The sequence below is a fragment of the Triturus cristatus genome, chromosome 2_1, assembly GCF_964204655.1.
Source record: "Triturus cristatus chromosome 2_1, aTriCri1.1, whole genome shotgun sequence".
Classification (NCBI taxonomy): Eukaryota; Metazoa; Chordata; class Amphibia; order Caudata; family Salamandridae; genus Triturus; species Triturus cristatus.
The window spans coordinates 228,333,682-228,351,319 of NC_140581.1; positions in this window are offsets into that span (position 1 = coordinate 228,333,682).

A 17,638-nucleotide genomic window follows, 5' to 3' on the forward strand; every position below is an offset into this window, starting at 1 on the left:
AAATCCGGCTTTTTAAGCCTTTCAAATGTAATTGTAAAGCCACAAATAAAATACAAAACGCATAGCACGATGCAATTCTTACAGATGCTCAAATGGCACTTTAGCTCTCCCAGGGTCTTTTAGTTGGTCCCCCGCCCCCAACAACCTCCTCCAATCCCTCAGCGGTAGAGAAAAATATAAACTGCAGCTCATTTAATAGTTGCCAATTCTGTGGGGTTTCTTTTGTTTTATGGCAGGGCGCTCTGGGTTGAGTTACAAGAACTCCCCAAACATCTCCCAGATGAATACAAGCAGAGGGAGGGAACTAGTAAACGAGGGAAAGACCACCTTCAATGCAGTCATTCATGTACTTTACATGCTGCAGATACCGCAGCACGAGGTATCGACACCAGTGTCTTCATTAGGAGGATTGCCTGGCTGCAAGTGTCGGGGTTGAAGCCAGAGGTCCCGCAGTATTTGTTGTACTGGTCGTTCGACGGGGAACACATCTTTTGGCTGCAAGTAAATTAAATGCTGGGAAGGCACAGCAAAGGCTTTGGGCGTTCTTCAATCAGCACCTCAAATTGTTTTTTCAGAGGGAACACTACAGGGCAAACAGCAAAAACGAATCTTCAGACACCTGCACCGTTTCAAAGACAGCAGGAGCAATGTCAATAGCAGTCACCCCGGGGACACTCTTGAGGAGTGTTCCATAACAAAAAAAATGGGGGTAGGGGCAAAGGAGGTGCCAGTAAAGGTGCCTTTCCCACCAAACAATGACTCTTGAGTCACCCCATAACGCCTGGAAGGCCCCAGTACTTCCAATCTGCATAGCGACAGATTACAAACACCCTGGTACTGCACTTAGTTTGGCAGGGCTATTGCCTATTACTACCCCCCCCCCACGCAAGTACATTCTCAGTGGGGAACATCTTCACCTGCTGCAAGAGGTTCAAACAGTCCTCCATAAGTGCGCAATCGAACCATTACGACGCTGTCAGTAGGGCAGGAGTCTATCACCTATACTTCCTCATCCACAAGAAAGATAGCACACTTGGATCTCTTCTAGATCTGAAGCCTCTCAACATATACATCCTCTCAGAATACTTTCATATTCTAACACTGCAGAATGTCATACCTTTCCTCCGGCAAGATGACCACATGGTGGGTGTAGATCTCATGCATCTCACGAACATGCCTACTTTCACATAACAATCCATGCAGCCCATCGGTGGTACCTGAGATTTGCTGTAAGTGCCCAGCTGTGAGAAGTTGGCCTGGTATATGATGTTCGCTAGTTAAAGTGACCACCTTGTACCATGCCAAGCAACCCTTATGGTGTGGTTGTAAGTCAACCTTTTCGGACTAGCTGCCCTAGTGGTAGCGTAGGCTAAGCAGTCTTTGAGGCTAAACTCGTGAAGCGTGTTAAGCCAGCTGTTTTACCAAATGTAACCCCCTTTTATACCAATGAAAGGACACCACACAGATATATATTCAAAATATATATGTATTTATTTCTCAAAGTAACCCCTAGTCTCTTTATGAGCACAGGAGCACAAATCGTCAAACAAGATTACAGTAGAATACACAGAAGTTGCACTTTATATGGATAGGCCCTGGTGGCCGCTCAAACCATATACTAAAATAGTGGTATAAGTACCACGAACAGAAAAGGGAAAAGGCCTAGGGCCTCTAGAACCGCTGGGCCTACAAGGAGCTAACTTCAGTTAGTGACCAGGAGGTCCATGGGTGGCGTGTGCAGAGCAAATAGTCACACGCGTGCTCCCATAGGTTTTCAATGGGTGCGTAAAAAGTACAAAGTTACTGCAAAAAGGATCTTCCGGATGGACTATGAACTCAAGATTGGAAACACAGACACTAGAGATGATACTCTACACTTGGGCACCGGAGTGCCAGCTTTACCTCACCCACAGGAAGCGGGTGTATAGGCCTCGAAGTGCGTCGGGTTTCTTCTATCTGTTCAGTGGAGCCTGTGGACAATGATGCTGCAGGCGGTCGGCCTGGAAGAGATGCGGTGGATCCAAGGGTGGATCGGAGTTGTAGAAGACCTGTAAGCAGAGGGGACAGTGTTCACAGTCACTAGCCAGTGACCAGCGTGGCACCAGGTGGGTACCAGGCGATGTCGGGTGCAAACAGGAAGAAAGGTGCAGCTTGTCTCTGCAGCCACGTGGTCCCTGAAGGTCGACGACGTCCAGGAGTCGGTTCACGAGCTGTCCCACGCAGGTTCTCGCTGTCGGCGGTGTCGGCGACTTGATCGAAGCAAACAAGCCTTGGCAAAAGCAATTATTATGGGAAACGAAATAAGCTGATGGTTCTGACCAGCAAGGTCAGAGGGACTGCTCCTTTGGAGGGGAGCAAGGGCCAGTCTGGAGCAACCAGACCAGCGGTGTATTTCTTGAAGTTCGTCGTCAAGATGGCCACTAGCCAGCGGCCAGCAACCGGTTAGGCGCGTCGAGTGGCAAAATGCAGAAGGGCCCCACGCAGATCGTGGAGATGCTGGAGGGCTCACCTTTGGTGCAGATGCTGCTCGAGGGTTGGGCTTCTCAGATCCCAAAGCACAACTTGGAGGGAGCCTCGGTTGTTGCGCTTGCAGCTTGTCGTGGTCGTTTCAAGATGGCTGGCTCCACGTGTCTCGGTGCCTCCACGGGTCTCCTCTTTTCAGGGACTGTGGATCGGGCGGTGAGAGGTCTGGAGGTCCAGGTCTTGTCAGTCTCTGGGCTCGGGCTCCGGCGGGAGGCAGCGGCAAAGCAGACGTTGACTCGCTGGATGGTGCTTGCGTTAGCAAGGTGGTCACTCCCTGACCACAGGGGAGATTTCCTTCAGTCTTCTGTGCAGCAGAATGTCGAAGTTCCCGTCTTCTTCTTAGTTTCAAGTTGATTCCAGGATGTCTGAAGTCTTAGGACACAGCTCCTACCTTTAAGCGGATTCTAGGGGCCGGACTACCTGCTAGTTCCCTCCCTAAGGGTGGGACCAGGAAGGGGGGTGGTTACACCCCCAATCCTTTGTCCAGCTCGCCCCAGGTCCGGGGCTGGTGTGCCCCAGGACCGGATTGAACTGGCATATGCACCCAGGCTCCTTGTGAACCTCAGGCATGTCTGGTTTCTTTCAAGCCCTACCTGACCAATACACAAAATCCTGTCTGGGGTGGTGCACGCACCTCCCCTGGCAGGAAACCCTTTGTCCACACCTCCCAAGCTGTAAGGACTCCCAGCAGCAGGAGGGCAGACTTGTGTCTGTGGTGGCAGCATCCATTTTGTGGAGCTGAGGCTATGTCTGATTTTACCCGGGTTTCAGGTACTGTACATGTCGTGTCCCTCTAGAAGGGTGGAATGCTAACCCCGTCGCCAGAATTGGTGAGGGGTTAGTATTCCAACTCGTATGACACCTTACTCGACATGTTTTGATAAAGCCAAACCAAAGATAGCATTTAACCGCGAGGTTCATAATGCACTTAAGAGTATATGGTATGACGATATCTGGAAACAGTAGAAGGAAGTTGTTCCGACCACTGCAGACAGGCTCAGCTCATGCCAGAGCACCATCTCACATGGAACCACGCACTCTGCCTTCAGGATTGTTAAGGCCTGCCATAGGAGTGACTTATAGGTTACCAGGTGTCCCATTTAAGGTTAGGTATAGGTATACTACACCTAAGTAAGAGGTGGTTACACCAACTTACCCCAGCTGAGTGATCAGCCAGTTGTGTCAAATTTGTTAGGCCAAGCCTGGGGTGGCATAATACATGCTTCAGCCCCTGGCAGGCCTTGGAGACACCAATGCCCTAGGTACCTAGTGTACACTGGTACAGGGGCTCACAGGGTGATCCACTTCCAATTGGTTATGCACCTAGGGTGCATAGTGTAAATTTAGTAGAGAGAACAGCAGGCTGGGGGTCTGATTGGCAGGCCCACAGCCTCAATATGTCAAAAACCAGTGAAGCAAAAAGCAAAAATTTGGGGTGACCATAGGATAGCAGACCCTACTCTCCTACACCAGCATTATCAGTTCAGGGTGCTACCTTTCAATGTCACCTCCATCCCAAGTTTCTTCACCATGTGGCTGGCGGTTGTCGCCCACTTCTTTCCTTTACTGGATGGTAAGCTGCTAAAGAGTGTAAATCTCAACCAGTCCCTGCAGCACACTCAAGAGACCATTTTGCTTCTCCACACTCGAGGATTCACCATAAATGCAGTCAAGTCTCATTGGCAACCGCTCCATATAAAGCCTTTTGCAGGAGCAATTTTCAATGCACAAACAGCAAAGTGTTGTGTAGTTCCTAACAACCCATAGGACTTGCTCATTGTTCGGGCAACTTAAACTAAGGGCGTGGTATCAAGGCTGATTCCACACACCTTCGCCGGATATGTTGGCCTATAGACCAGCTAGCTCATAGTGCCACCGTAAGCCCCCCCCCCCCCAACCTACCAGGGAGCAAATGGTTTCTAGCAACCACTGAACATGACATCTTTGATTCCTCAGGAATCGTGGAAACAGTATAGAACCTTTCACTCAGTCATGCTCACTTATTTTCAGAGACATATACAGAGAATACACAGTGGGATGTTTTCAAAAATATTTATTGAACCAATGCTATTCTTGCATAAAATACGTGTGCTGCAATGATGACAGAAGCAGATAAACGTGATTACAAGCACCAACAGCGTAAATAGTAAATATAGTTCTACCATGGTGCATATTACGTCACTCAATGCTTTTATTGTGTTGCTAATAACTTTGGCCCCGTTTGACAAATCTCCTCAAAGCATTTTAAAGAGTGCTACTTTTTAACAAGGGTGCGAATGGAAAGTTTTGGGCGATATATGAAGCGGGGGCCTAGAAAAGCGGCAGAGGAGTCCCAAAATGTGTTTTTCCCATACATTTTTCCATGGGAAGTTTAGACACGGGTATTCACTTCTTTGGGTCATATCTGTGTGTGAGTGTGTGTATGTGAGAGAGTGTGTGCTCGAGTCTGGAAATGTCACATATTTGTATGCACATTTATGCCTAGCAAACAATAACAGACCTGGGGCTGACCAGGCTTCTCCAAATTTCAGAAGATACTTTACCATTAGTGTGGATCATGTAGTCACAGACGCAAGCTGCCTCAGTTCGGCTTCTCTAATTCTAATCTAGACATTCATTTTTTAAGCTGCGCACTTGAAAAACCATGTTCAAATAACCTGTGTTACATGCTTACCATCCTATGACTGCTCTGTTACTTGTGCACTAAAGTGAGCCTTACTATATGCTGGATTGAGATGTTTGTGTATATAACTGTAAAACTAGAGTTGGTCAGTTAGCCATCAAGGTAGTGTTGCGCTCTGGTTGTTTGTACGTTCCGAAAGTCACGTTTCAAGCAAGCTGTGTTTTTTTTTGCTGTTAAGTAAATGCTTTGTTTATATTTCCAACTTTCAAAATTGGTTGAGATTCCAGCTCTGTGTTTACTGCTTACTCTTCCAGTGTAAATTCATTGTCATATAGCTGGGTCTGAACTGAGGTGGCACAGTGAGCTAAAGAATGATTATGGATTAAACCCAGATCTGTGACTGGGGGTCAGTGTCTGGAAAGTTTCAGCGTTCCGTCCATCATCTTCTTGTGTTTGCTTCGTTGTTTTCTAGTCCAATCGTAAGTCTTTTGATAATATTGACTAGATCAGAACTAGATTATTGAAAGGTAACACAGCTCGGGCAACCGTTTGATTTCCTAACCATTTTTGAGGTTTCAGAAACGTGGTTCTCCAACTTAATTAGAATTTCCCATGGGCAATGTTGGCGTGGCTCTTCCACCTTCAATGTCATATTTTCCGCGTGCCGCACTGCTACCTCATTTAGTTTACCTGTCTCTGATCCAGTCAAAAAGGCTTCAGGATCATAGCGGAAGAATATGTGGTTGTTTATGTGATTATCTCTTGATTGCTTCCTGTTCAAATAGGTAGATTAAAAATGAGAAATAAATAGTTTTTTAGGAAAGTAAGCAATCTAGTTTGGCGGGGAAGACCATGGCATGGAAATGTAAGGGCCTTCTGATAAAGGATGGAATATAATTGTGGGTTCGGGACAGCTCACTTGGCATCCTGAGTCTGTCCGAGCCAGCATCAATGCAGTTATTACTTCTGTCCACCCTATGCTGAGAGCTCCGATTTCACATGATTATCTACTACTCAAGGATACTAGAGAGAATGAGGACTGTAAGCAAGGCGTAAGAATGTTCAACTCCGTGTCTCATGTTCTTCCTACCTCTAGATTTCCACATTTCTTCATATTCCCGGAAGGCAAACAGAAGCTCCAAATGGATAAGTTTATAATTAGGAAGCGAAAAGCTGGTGAAGATGGCGTTTGCGAAGAACAACATGTAGCAGCTATTGCACAAAGTACCCAAGAATCAACTGAGCGGTCTGTCTCAGCACGTAAGAAGTGTAAAGGGAAAATCCCCAATCCTCGTTTATATAACAAAGCTTATATGAAACTGGGGTTCACATTTTCTGGTAATGAAAACCATCCTTGCCCCCAGTGTTTAGTTTGTGGGGAAATACTTGCAAATGAAAGTATGGTACCAAATAATTTAAAACGACATTTTACCACAAAACACAGCCATTTGTCAGAAAAACCAGAAGAATACTTCATTGAGCTTTCTAAATCTACAAGGAAGCAGTCTGCATCATTCACAAAGAGAATGAAAACATCAGAGAAAGCTCAAAAGGCAAGTTACTTGGTTGCTCAAATAATTGCCAAAAACAAGGAACCACACACTGTTGCCGAAACCACCATAAGGCAATCTTGCTGTGCTATTGTTCGAACAATGTTTGGGGCAGAATTTCAGATAGAAGTTAATAAAATCCCTTTGGCAGATAACACAATTGGAAGACGTATTCAAGATATGTCTGCTAACGTTAAGTTACAAATGAAGGATATTTTCCAAGACGATAATATGGTCTTTGCATTGCAATTAGACGAATCTACGGATGTCAGTGGGTTAGCTCAATTACTGGTTTTTATACGTTTCATTCATAGTGACAGATTTATTGAGCAATTCCTGTGTTGCCTAGAACTTCCCTTGAGAACTAGAGGTGAGGATATATTTACATCTTTAGATTGCTTCATGAAGGAAAATAATATTTGCGCTGGTTAAATTGTGTCGGGATATGCACGGATGGTGCACCCTCAATGGTTGGCTCAACAAAAGGTTTTATAGCTTTAGCAAAGAAAGAAAATGCAAATATCATATTTACTCATTGCTTTTTACATCGTGAGGCACTAGTCGCGCAAACCATTGGAAATGAATTACGAAAAGTTATGGACAAAGTGATTCAAATGGTCAATTACATTAAAAGCAGACCTCTTAAATCACGAATATTTGCTCATATTTGTGACCAAATGGGGGCAAGGTTTAAAAAGCTCCTACTGCACACAGACGTTCGTTGGCTCTCAAGAGGTCGCGTGCTTTGTCGTGTATACGAATTGCGGGAAATGATGCTGAAGCTTTTTGAGGAAAATCAGCAACACGAATTCTGCGATCTAATTCAAGACAAACTTTGGTGCACAAAATTGGCATATCTTGCTGACATATTTGAACATTTGAATAAAATTAACACTAGTATGCAAGGAATAGGAGAAAATATCTTAACAGCAGTAGATAAAATTTGTGCTTTCAGAGACAAAATAAAAATTTGGGAAAGGAAAGTGAAAGAAGGCAGTTTTGAAATGTTTTCCAAAACTGATGAGTGCCAGCTGAAAAATGAGATCAGCCCGCTGATTGTTGACCATTTAACATTGCTCGGAGAGAAAGTTTCTCATTACTTTCCAAATGTTGAAATCCAAGACTATGATTGGATCAGAAATCCATTTCTTGCAACTTGGAACTTTTCATTAACTGAAGAAGAAGAATTAGCTGAAATAAAAAATGATCGAAGTATGTTCATGATGCATGCAGAGGGTGATTTAGACAGCTTTTGGATTCGTGTTACAAAAATGCATCCAAACATAGGTAGAAAAGCGTTAAATATTCTCTTGCAGTTTTCTACTACATACATTTGTGAAGTATCTTTTTCAACGATGACAAACTTAAAGACACTGAAACGTGGGTGCTTGAAAATGCTTGATGATGAAATGCGAGTGTCTTTATCAAATATTCAACCAAATATTGACCAGCTGTGTTCATCCTATCAGCCTCATATTTCTCATTAAAATAGTAAGACAAGTGCTGTTGGTTTTTATTCAAATTTTGTAATTCTTGTGCTATGAGAGACAAAAGAGCAATTTGGAAAAGCAAAGCGCAAGGAGGGAATTTTGAAAGGTTTTCCAAAACTGCTAAGTGCCTGCTGAACTGTGATATCAGCCCCCTGATTGTTGACTATTTAACATTGCTCGGAGAGAACCCTCATCATTACTTACCAAATGTGTGTTATATTACAAATGTTATTTTTTCTTTTAAAAATCAGTTCAGTTCAGTTTAAAAATCAATGAATGGTTTTCGTGAGATATGTTGTGTCCCCATACATTTTGATATAGTTACAATTTATATGGCATGTAAGTATTTGTCCTTATGTCTTATATCCGGTTAATTTTACCTCACAGTACTGAATAGAAAAACATATCACTTGTCTTATTTTCTGTTGCCTTTTGGCACGCTGCAATGAGGAAAGTGGTCCCACCTGAGTTCAATGCGCAGAGACCGGCTGATAGGTTGAATGATAGTTTTACCACTCACAATTCCCCCTTCCTGAACGGATTCTTGTATAACTCACATTCCCCTCCCTTTTTGTGCCGTAAATCACTGGGACATGTGCCAATGTGTGCATGATTATATTCTTGTTTCAGGACCAAACCTAACCTTCCTTACAACCAGTTTTGCCAGTCACTGTCTTTGTTAGAACAGATTCACAATTGCTTTATTAACCTTCCTGCTTTCTCAAATTTGCTTGGAAATGCACCATTTGGCCACTAATTTGTCAAAATTTTCTCGGGGGGAGAACCCCCCCCCGGACCCCCCTGAGGTGGTTTGGGCTCGCTCGCTGCGCTCGCTCGCGTTAACGTGTCCCTAGTTGAAGATTCTCTAAAAGGTGTGTCACCAACATGAAAAGTTTGGAAAGCTGTGGAGTAGGTAGTAACAGAATGAGAAGATTCAAAGCGGGGGTCTACGCGAACCTGCGTATATCCGGGTTGTATACCCAGAAAACGATGTTGACAGGAATCTGAGCTTATCTGCCAAATTAACCATCCTTCAGAATGTAATTCGGAAATATTGAAGGGTGTATTAGTAATGTATGACTGCAACGCATCAAGGGACAGATCTGTATGATTATCCCAATTTGGATAAGCACCCAGATCTGGAATAGAGGGGGAATTCAGCTTTTTAGAAGTAGCCAATCCAAAGCAGGTGGTCTGAAAAATAGTAGAATTCAAAAATAACATGTGGTTTGGGATAAGGCAAGCACGAAGCAGACCCTCAGTCCCTTGCACCTGCCATTCCTTGGAACCCCAAACAGATTTAAGATCAACAGTATCTTTCCACAGGTCCTACCCCTCGATAGCCAATTCATCCATAAAGGACTTGGAATACAAAGATTTAGTGTGTGTCAGCCTAACCTTCGAGGAAGCTTCTGCTGCCACTTTAAAATAAAAGGCGGCAGGTTTTGAAACACTAAAAGCAGTAAAATAAGCAAATTTGTTCACCAATGTGTTAGAGCTGCCTTGCATTGGCGTCGGACAATGTTCCCATTGTGTATAATTTACAAAATTCTGAAATGTATTGGCTCTATGTAGGAAATGATTGCCATAATGTTGATAGCAAAACAGTTCTCCATAATTAGCAGTGTCCAAATACTAATCTTCAGCATCAAAGGCAGCATAATATTTCAAATCAGAAAACAGTGCCTCTATGGCCTGAACGTCCCAATCATCAGAACAGATGTTTTGTTTCACAACATCACCCATAGAAACACGAAGAACATTCGGAACATTAATAACCTCAGTGGGTCCATGAATTTGAAATTTAACAGCATCCCACACAATCCCATCTAACACAGGCCAGGCAGTAATATTCACAAAAGTCTGGTCCCTCTTCATGATGTGTGATGAGGAATGGGGGGCCAAAGTTCCATCAATCAGTCTAATTGTAGATCTTTCCTTTAGGTAGTGTCCATTCACAAGACGAAAAAATACCACCACAAATCCAATGGACATAAACAAAAAGATACATATGAGCACCAGCAAAAATGTAAGTCCAAGGGGGAATCAAAAAAATTCTTTTAAACCAAACAGCAAAAATAGAAACTTTTGATGGCGCTCTGGAAGTCATAGAGTTAGTGTCAAAGGAGAAACGTGACTGGTTAACTGTGGTAGATTGTAAAACAGGCAATGACACTTTTGGGGGATAAGCATACTCAGTATCTTCAGGCGGACCACCAGCCGGTGGTGGCAACAAAGGATTAGTAACTGTATGCATCTCGATGGCAATATCAGGCATGGTGGTAGAAGTCGGAGCCAAAACAGAATTTCTCAGCATCGCAGGGCAAGAAACCGCTGGAGTCATACTAAGAAGAATCGGCCACTCGCTGTAGTTTGACATTGTCAATGGAGATGTACCTGTTATCCTTGCGACCAGGAAGTGGAGGTAAAATGACTGTTCTTGTACCCTGCACGCCAAGCACTGGAACCGGTGCACGATAAGAGGGGCCGAACTCCTTCTTGTTCTCCACCTTCCCACGGACCAGGTCTCCAACTTGAGGTAGCCAGCTGACTACCGGAATCTGAAGCGCAGTATCAGATGTGGAGGGCAAGTGTTCTTTTGCGAGACTGTCTCTTGCCTCTTGTAGATTCTGTAATACAGCACAGTGATCATCTACGTCAAAGGATGCGGCTTACGCCGCCATGTCTAGACCATCAAAGTCCGGGACAAACATTTTTATGCCAAAGAGCAACATGTATGGGGTCCGCCCACCCAGAGACCTTCTAGGGAGATTATTAAGTGCACGTTGAACGTTATACAGATGGGCTAACCAGTTCCGGCCAGTGCCTAAAACCCTGGCTGTCAAGGATTGCTTTAAGTCACGGTTCATTCGCTCCACTACACTATTACCCTCAGGTCGGTATGGAGACGAAAATTTGACTTGGACCCCCAAAGATTTCATGGCTTCCTTATACGCCTTAGAGGCGAACGCAGGGCCTTGATCAGAATGAAAGGTACCACATGCAAAAATTCCCACAAAGACACGCAAATCCCTGATGACAGTACGGGCATCAGCACTCCTTTGTGGCCATACCCAAAGAAAACGTGTGCACGAATCCACTGCAACTAAGATGTACTTATACGCAGTATCAGAGGAGAAAGGACCGCAGTGATCTAAATAAACACACCCAAGTGGTTTATTAGATATATACAACTGAGTTTGTGGTGGGCACGCAGCAGTCGAAGGTTTAATCTGCTGGCAAATGTCACAATCAAGAACAAAAGTGTGAGCTTGTTTATACAACCCGCGCCACCATTAACGCTGTTGTAAGAGAGTAACAGTAGCTGAAACGCCGGCATGGGCAGAGGCCATACCCTCGTGAGCCGCTGTTATCAAGGAAGGTCTGCAGTCCGTGTTGGGAATCAATCTGTCACCAACGTCGTTAATTCTAACATAGGGGACTTTATCAGGACTTAAATGATAAGAGTACCGAGAAGGGAAACCTCTTGGGTAATTACTTCCCTTCTCTGTAGCAGCAATAAGCGCCAAGATGTCATCATCGATCTTACTTTTGGATCTTGTAACTGCTGCTACTAGATATGTCGCCACTGCTGTTTTCGCTGCCTCGTCAGCCAAGCTGTTGCCGACAGCGTGGACACCAACTCGCTGGCAAACCAAGAGTGTGAATTACATTCACAAGAGGCAGATGCTGCTTAAGTTCTGCCACCCGAACCCAAAGCATTTTATGCTTAATTGTGCTACCTTTGGAATCACGATATTCATTCTGAGACCAAAAGAATAGATTGTCGTTAAAAGATTGAACACAGTAAAACGAGTCACTCACTATAAGAGTAGTAACCGGAGGATCAGCAAACTCCAGTGCAAGCACCAGAGCACGGAGCTCTGCCAACTGTGCGGTACAATCACCCAATGATTGCGTATGCACGACATCAGACATGAATTCTCCATTCACGAAAGTACCAGGCACAATTGCGCAGGCCGCTGAGTAGGCATGCTTTGATGCCGTCGCCGGGTGCGCCGAACCGTCAGTGTAAATGACACAATGGTAATCTTCAAGCGGACGCAAAGCCAGAGGAGCTGGATGAACGAATTCATACTGCAAGTACTCCTGAGTCTGCAATGAGGCATCAAAGATATAGGTGACATCTGGCGATGTCAAAGAAGTGGCCCATTGTATCCAACGCGGATGCAAAGCTTTAGAATTAGGTGCACTGGCTTTTGTCACTTCCTCTAGAGCAGGATATGGTGTAACCACCAACATGCGTTTTCCTTGCGATAGCGCTCGTTCTTTAAGAATCGCCATCTGCACTGCAGTCAAAACATTTTCGACTGTGGAAAAACGCAGCTCAGCCGAAGTGTACAAGTGTGATTTGTATGCAATGGGGACGGTGTCGCCCTAATTGAACGTTAAGTACGTGAAACCCACTGCGCCCGGCACAATTCTTATTACCAGGTTAGTGTGGTTATCACGTGTCAGTAAGTATTTTGAAGCAAGATCAGGCTGCAAAGATTGCAAGATAGCTGAATGCTCTGGCAGCCAGCTCGATTTGGAAAAAGTAGGTTGTACCAAGGCATATAGCGGCTTGGTACGCTGGGCATAATCGGGAATGTAAGTATGACCGAAATTCAGAAAGCCCAGCAAAGACTGTAATTTTGTCAGTGTTGTAGGAGCACGTAAGCATGCGCACTTCTCCAGAAAGTGAGGAGCTAACCCTCGACCCTCATTGTTGAGCTTGTAGCCCAAAAACAACACTGTATACTCTGCAATGTGAGACTTCGCAAAGTTGAATTTGTAACCGAAGTCTGCAAACATAACAATGATGCGATCAACACGACACAGATGCGGCCACAACTCGTCGTCTGTGAGATAGATATCGTCAACATACAAGTACGCATCAGGGTCTATGCTCTCTAACAGAGAGACTACACGTGGGGCAAAGATGCCAGGGCTGTTTTTATAGCCCATGGCCAATCTCTTAAACTGTTTTTGTTTGCCGCCAGAAGTAAACGCTGTCCACTGACTACTAATAGAGGACAGGTTATGGCTGTAAAAGCCATTGGATATGTCAAGTGTGGTCTTAAACCTTTTACGCACAAGACTATCAATGAGGGCAGAACTGTGGGTATTCTGTACAGCACACGTCCAACAATGAGAGTTCAAATGCCGGTAATCCAAAACTAGGCGGTTGACCCATCAGGCTTCGTTACAGTGAATAAAGGATTATCCATTGGTGATACACATGTTTCGATAACACCCTGATTTTCCAATTGCTCAAGGATTTCCGCGACATGAGATCCAGCTTCGCGGCGCATGGGATATTGGGGCTGCGGCATGGAACGTAAAGGAATCCCATGGCTTGGAGACAATTTATCCCACCCAACCTGAGTACGGTACAACGCCGGAGCAAGCACCTGAGCCCACTCTTCGGCTAATCTTTTAGCGTGTTTCTTTTGCACTTTGTGCGCAAAGGACGGGAGGATTACCTCCTCCCGTCAAGGAGCATCCAAAATGAAAGCCGGGGGCCAGTCTGCCTCTGCTAACAGAATATCATAGGAAGAGGTCAGATTATCCCAAAAAATCCCTTGTATTGTACGTTGTATGTCACCTTCAATTAAAAGGACTATGTCATATAGCCTATCAGGGGGAGCCACTCTAGTGTCAGCAGTTTCTACAGTAATGAACGTGTCAGTTGCTGTCGCCTCCAGACATGGACGCAGTGCTTGCCGCACTACAGCAACCTCCGCTGCGCTGTTGAGCAGCGTTAGTGCCCATGTCAGGTTACGAAACTGCGTTCTCACCATCTGTGGCATACCTTGCTGTTAATGCAGCAACTTTCTTCTTCTGAAACGGGGGACGTTGACGTGCAAACTCATCCTGCTTCCCTTTACCGTCAGACTGACGGAGTTGCTCAGGTCCTTGTTGGGCACCCTGACCCTGGCCACGTTCTCCGCCACCGGACTGTTAGACCGATGTTTCCTGTGAAGAACGAGGAGAACGTTGTTCAGTAACCTGAAATCTATCAGGTGACCTAATACTAGTGCGATCGCACAAATCGTATGGGCGTTCACCAGTCGCCTGTACTGGAGACGCAGGACAAGACCCCTGTTTCTGCTGCTGCTTCCCCTGTTTCTTTGCTCGCCAATTTTGTTTAGGAAAAGTTGGACGATCGTCTTTGACAGACAAACTCACCTTAGTTTGCTGTATTAAGTCTGGAATGACAATAGTTGGCTTAATCCCTAAACTACTGCGGCCAATAGTTCTATAAGCTTCCGCAATAATTTTAGGCAACTCTCGGGGCTTATCGAGCTCATCGACGCGGGATAAGCCATTAGCCACTTAAAATTGTACCGCATCTCCCTTGAGATTACCAAGGACGAGAGTGGCAACTACGTCGAACACACCGACAAGCCGCATTCCCAACTTGACTGCCGCCTCCGGACCGTGTTGATCTTGAACACATTTGATGACGGAGGGAAGCACAGCCATAGATGGGGTGCCGAAGCACTTCGAGTAGACCGCTGCAAAAACCTTACCCCAGTTGTCACAATCGGACACCTCTGGGACTAAGTCATTCTGAAAACTAATGGTGAGGATCCAGTGTTTCTCCACAGGAGTAGAGTGCGGAAATATTGCTTCCAGCTGGTCAAATTTCTCAGCAAGCCAATAAGGCAAATCGTCCTTATTCTGGGGGCGCTTGTCCATTACCGAATTAATCATGACGGGACTAATAACAACCCCGGTCTGGCCAGCTGTCTGTCCCGCAACAGCAGGTGCCCCCACCTGCACGTTGCATGAAACGTATTGCACTAAAGCCCTATGTACAGTAATCAGGGCTGTATGGAGGACACGTAACTCATCCACTGCAACATTCAAATAGCGAGGATGAGGTGTAAATCCGGCCATCACCGGCCAAGTGGCCCCCGGAATTAACAAAGGGCCCATTCTAACCAGTGTAACCGCATGGGGAAGGGCGCCATTAAACCAAATGTGATGCTGCCAAGCTGAAATAGGAATTTCTTGTGTCCTATATGGCGTATAGCTTGCTGGGAGCTGCGTGGGAGTGTAGGAGTGAAACGTATCATCATATGTATTTACCGCCGGCATAGTCACCCAATAGTAAAACAACTTGTAGGGATATGATGCATCCGCACTCACCACAAAAATAAGAGCCATCCCATCGTCCGGCACCCCAAACTGCGTCAAATGACGCCGCAGAGGTGTACGGCTATGCGCTGCAATATCGACCGCCATAAGGACACAGAGAAGAACAACAATGGATATTACAGTAGCACAAGGGTTCAGAAATATAAAAACCTTTTTAATTAACAAGCTTGAAGGAACCTATCGTACAAACAGGTAGGTTAAAACCGTCACTCCCGCTATCCGGAAACAAGAGTGAGGGTGTCGTGGACTAATATAAGCACTACTAAGGCGAATCAAATCAGAAGACCAAACGTTAGGTGCGCCATGTTGCCGGGATTCTGCTCATGCACAGAACTATGCATAGGAAACCAGGACCTCAGTGAATTGCAGTGGACCAAAAACTCACCTCAGTACCCAGAACCCCAATCCGACTAGCATCAGTGTCCCATTCGTTATCCGTATCCTCTCGGAGCTCCCAATGTATAGACAACCCAGAACAAGTGACTTAGAGTACTCTCAGGAATGGTGGGAATCAGAAATATCTAATCGTTATTATTCTCATATCAGTCCACAACAAGAGTAATCAGAGACACGGTAAAGTTTAAAATGTTTATTTTATAAACTACGTTTCCTAAGCTGCAGTACTTTGGCTAACATAAGCAGACAAATGATTAAAATTAAAACCATCAGCATTGTTACAATACCATAGAAAATGAAGGGAGAAATCATATTACAAATGACAGTGGAATACAACCACCCTCCCTTCACTAGTAAGCTAGAATTATTATACTAATAGAAGGTCTCTAGGTTTGAATGGGGAACCCCATACCGTAAAGATCAGCTTAGGTGAATCACATCACAGGATCAGCTTTGCTCTGCGCCTGGAAAAGTTCTTCTCCAGAATGTGTGTGTGTCTAATGCCTGAAAACTGCAATATTAAATGCTCTTGACTTTCAGATATTTGCAGCTGTGTGTGGCTAGAGCGTGGGCCGATCAACCTGAACTCAAAAACATACATTGTTTGGTGGCTCAGACTGTTTCTGCACACAATGTTCAGACCAAGGTCGCAGTGCACGTCTAGGGATGTGAACGACAGACAGTTCTCATGTGAAGAAAAGGCAAGCAAGCAGTTTTCAAATAATAACATGTACCTGCAGTGTCGTGTGCAAAAAGCAGCAAACGCGGCAAGATGGCGTTTCTAACATCGAAGGCGCTTATGCTAACATAGCAATGTATCTATCTAAAACGCGGCCTCCGCTACAATACAGATGGTTATGCTGTAGCAATTGATGACACATTAACAATTCGTACATTCGGGGTGGCAGGAGATATCAACAATGAATTAGATGACAATCGTAGACAGACAAACACTTGATAGTAATCAATCAGGTATACACTGTGGCAGTAGAGGATTACAGTACATTTAATGACATGAGCAATCAGACATCAGTGATAGTCAACAGGTATGCAGTGAGCAGGCCCCAAATATCACGAGGTTTGGAAATACTAGGCAATTCCTCAGCATAGATAGCGCAGAGGGTTAATGTGCCTGCTGCTAAGAACATGTACCATGCCCATCACAAAGTGCACATATTGTAAATAGGTCAGTGGGTTACTGCTTTTGTCAGTAAGGTTATTTTGCTACTTGCAGTTTATAAGTTAAAATCCTAACAAAGAACGGTGAGCTATTAACTTTCACCTTAGAGCTGTATACAAACTGCAAGGTATAAACTAGAGCTTTATGTTTTTTTCCCTAAGCCTTTGATTATCCTGATGTTGCAAAAAGTGTTCATTTGGATAGAAATTAATAATGATTATTAAAGTGACCCCCTAATCATGGTATTAAGTTTTAAATTCTGAGTTTGTGTTTCTCCAGATCTGTCACTATTAAACTATACTGCCTACTAAAATGGTTGTCATGTGACTCCTACACCTTGTAGTCCTATGTAACATTTCCCATACAGTGATTTACACACGTAAAATTGATTGTCTCTGTGTATATTGCTGACGACAGAAAATCCATGGCTTGTGCTTCCACTTTTAAGCATATTTTGGACATTCTGTGATTAGAAACATATCCCACTTTGTGAATTTATTTTAATGTCAATAACTCCTATTAATCGTTAAATAATCATGTGTATCAATTGGTTGAATTACATAACATAAGAAGCTATAACTGGTCAGTGAAATGCCAAACAAATACTAAAGATTGGGATGTTTTGCAATCCTGGTCACACCTCTAACTCCGCCCACTGATCCAATCCTCAGGTTATTCCCGCCCTCTGATTCTCTGCCCACAGTTCGCC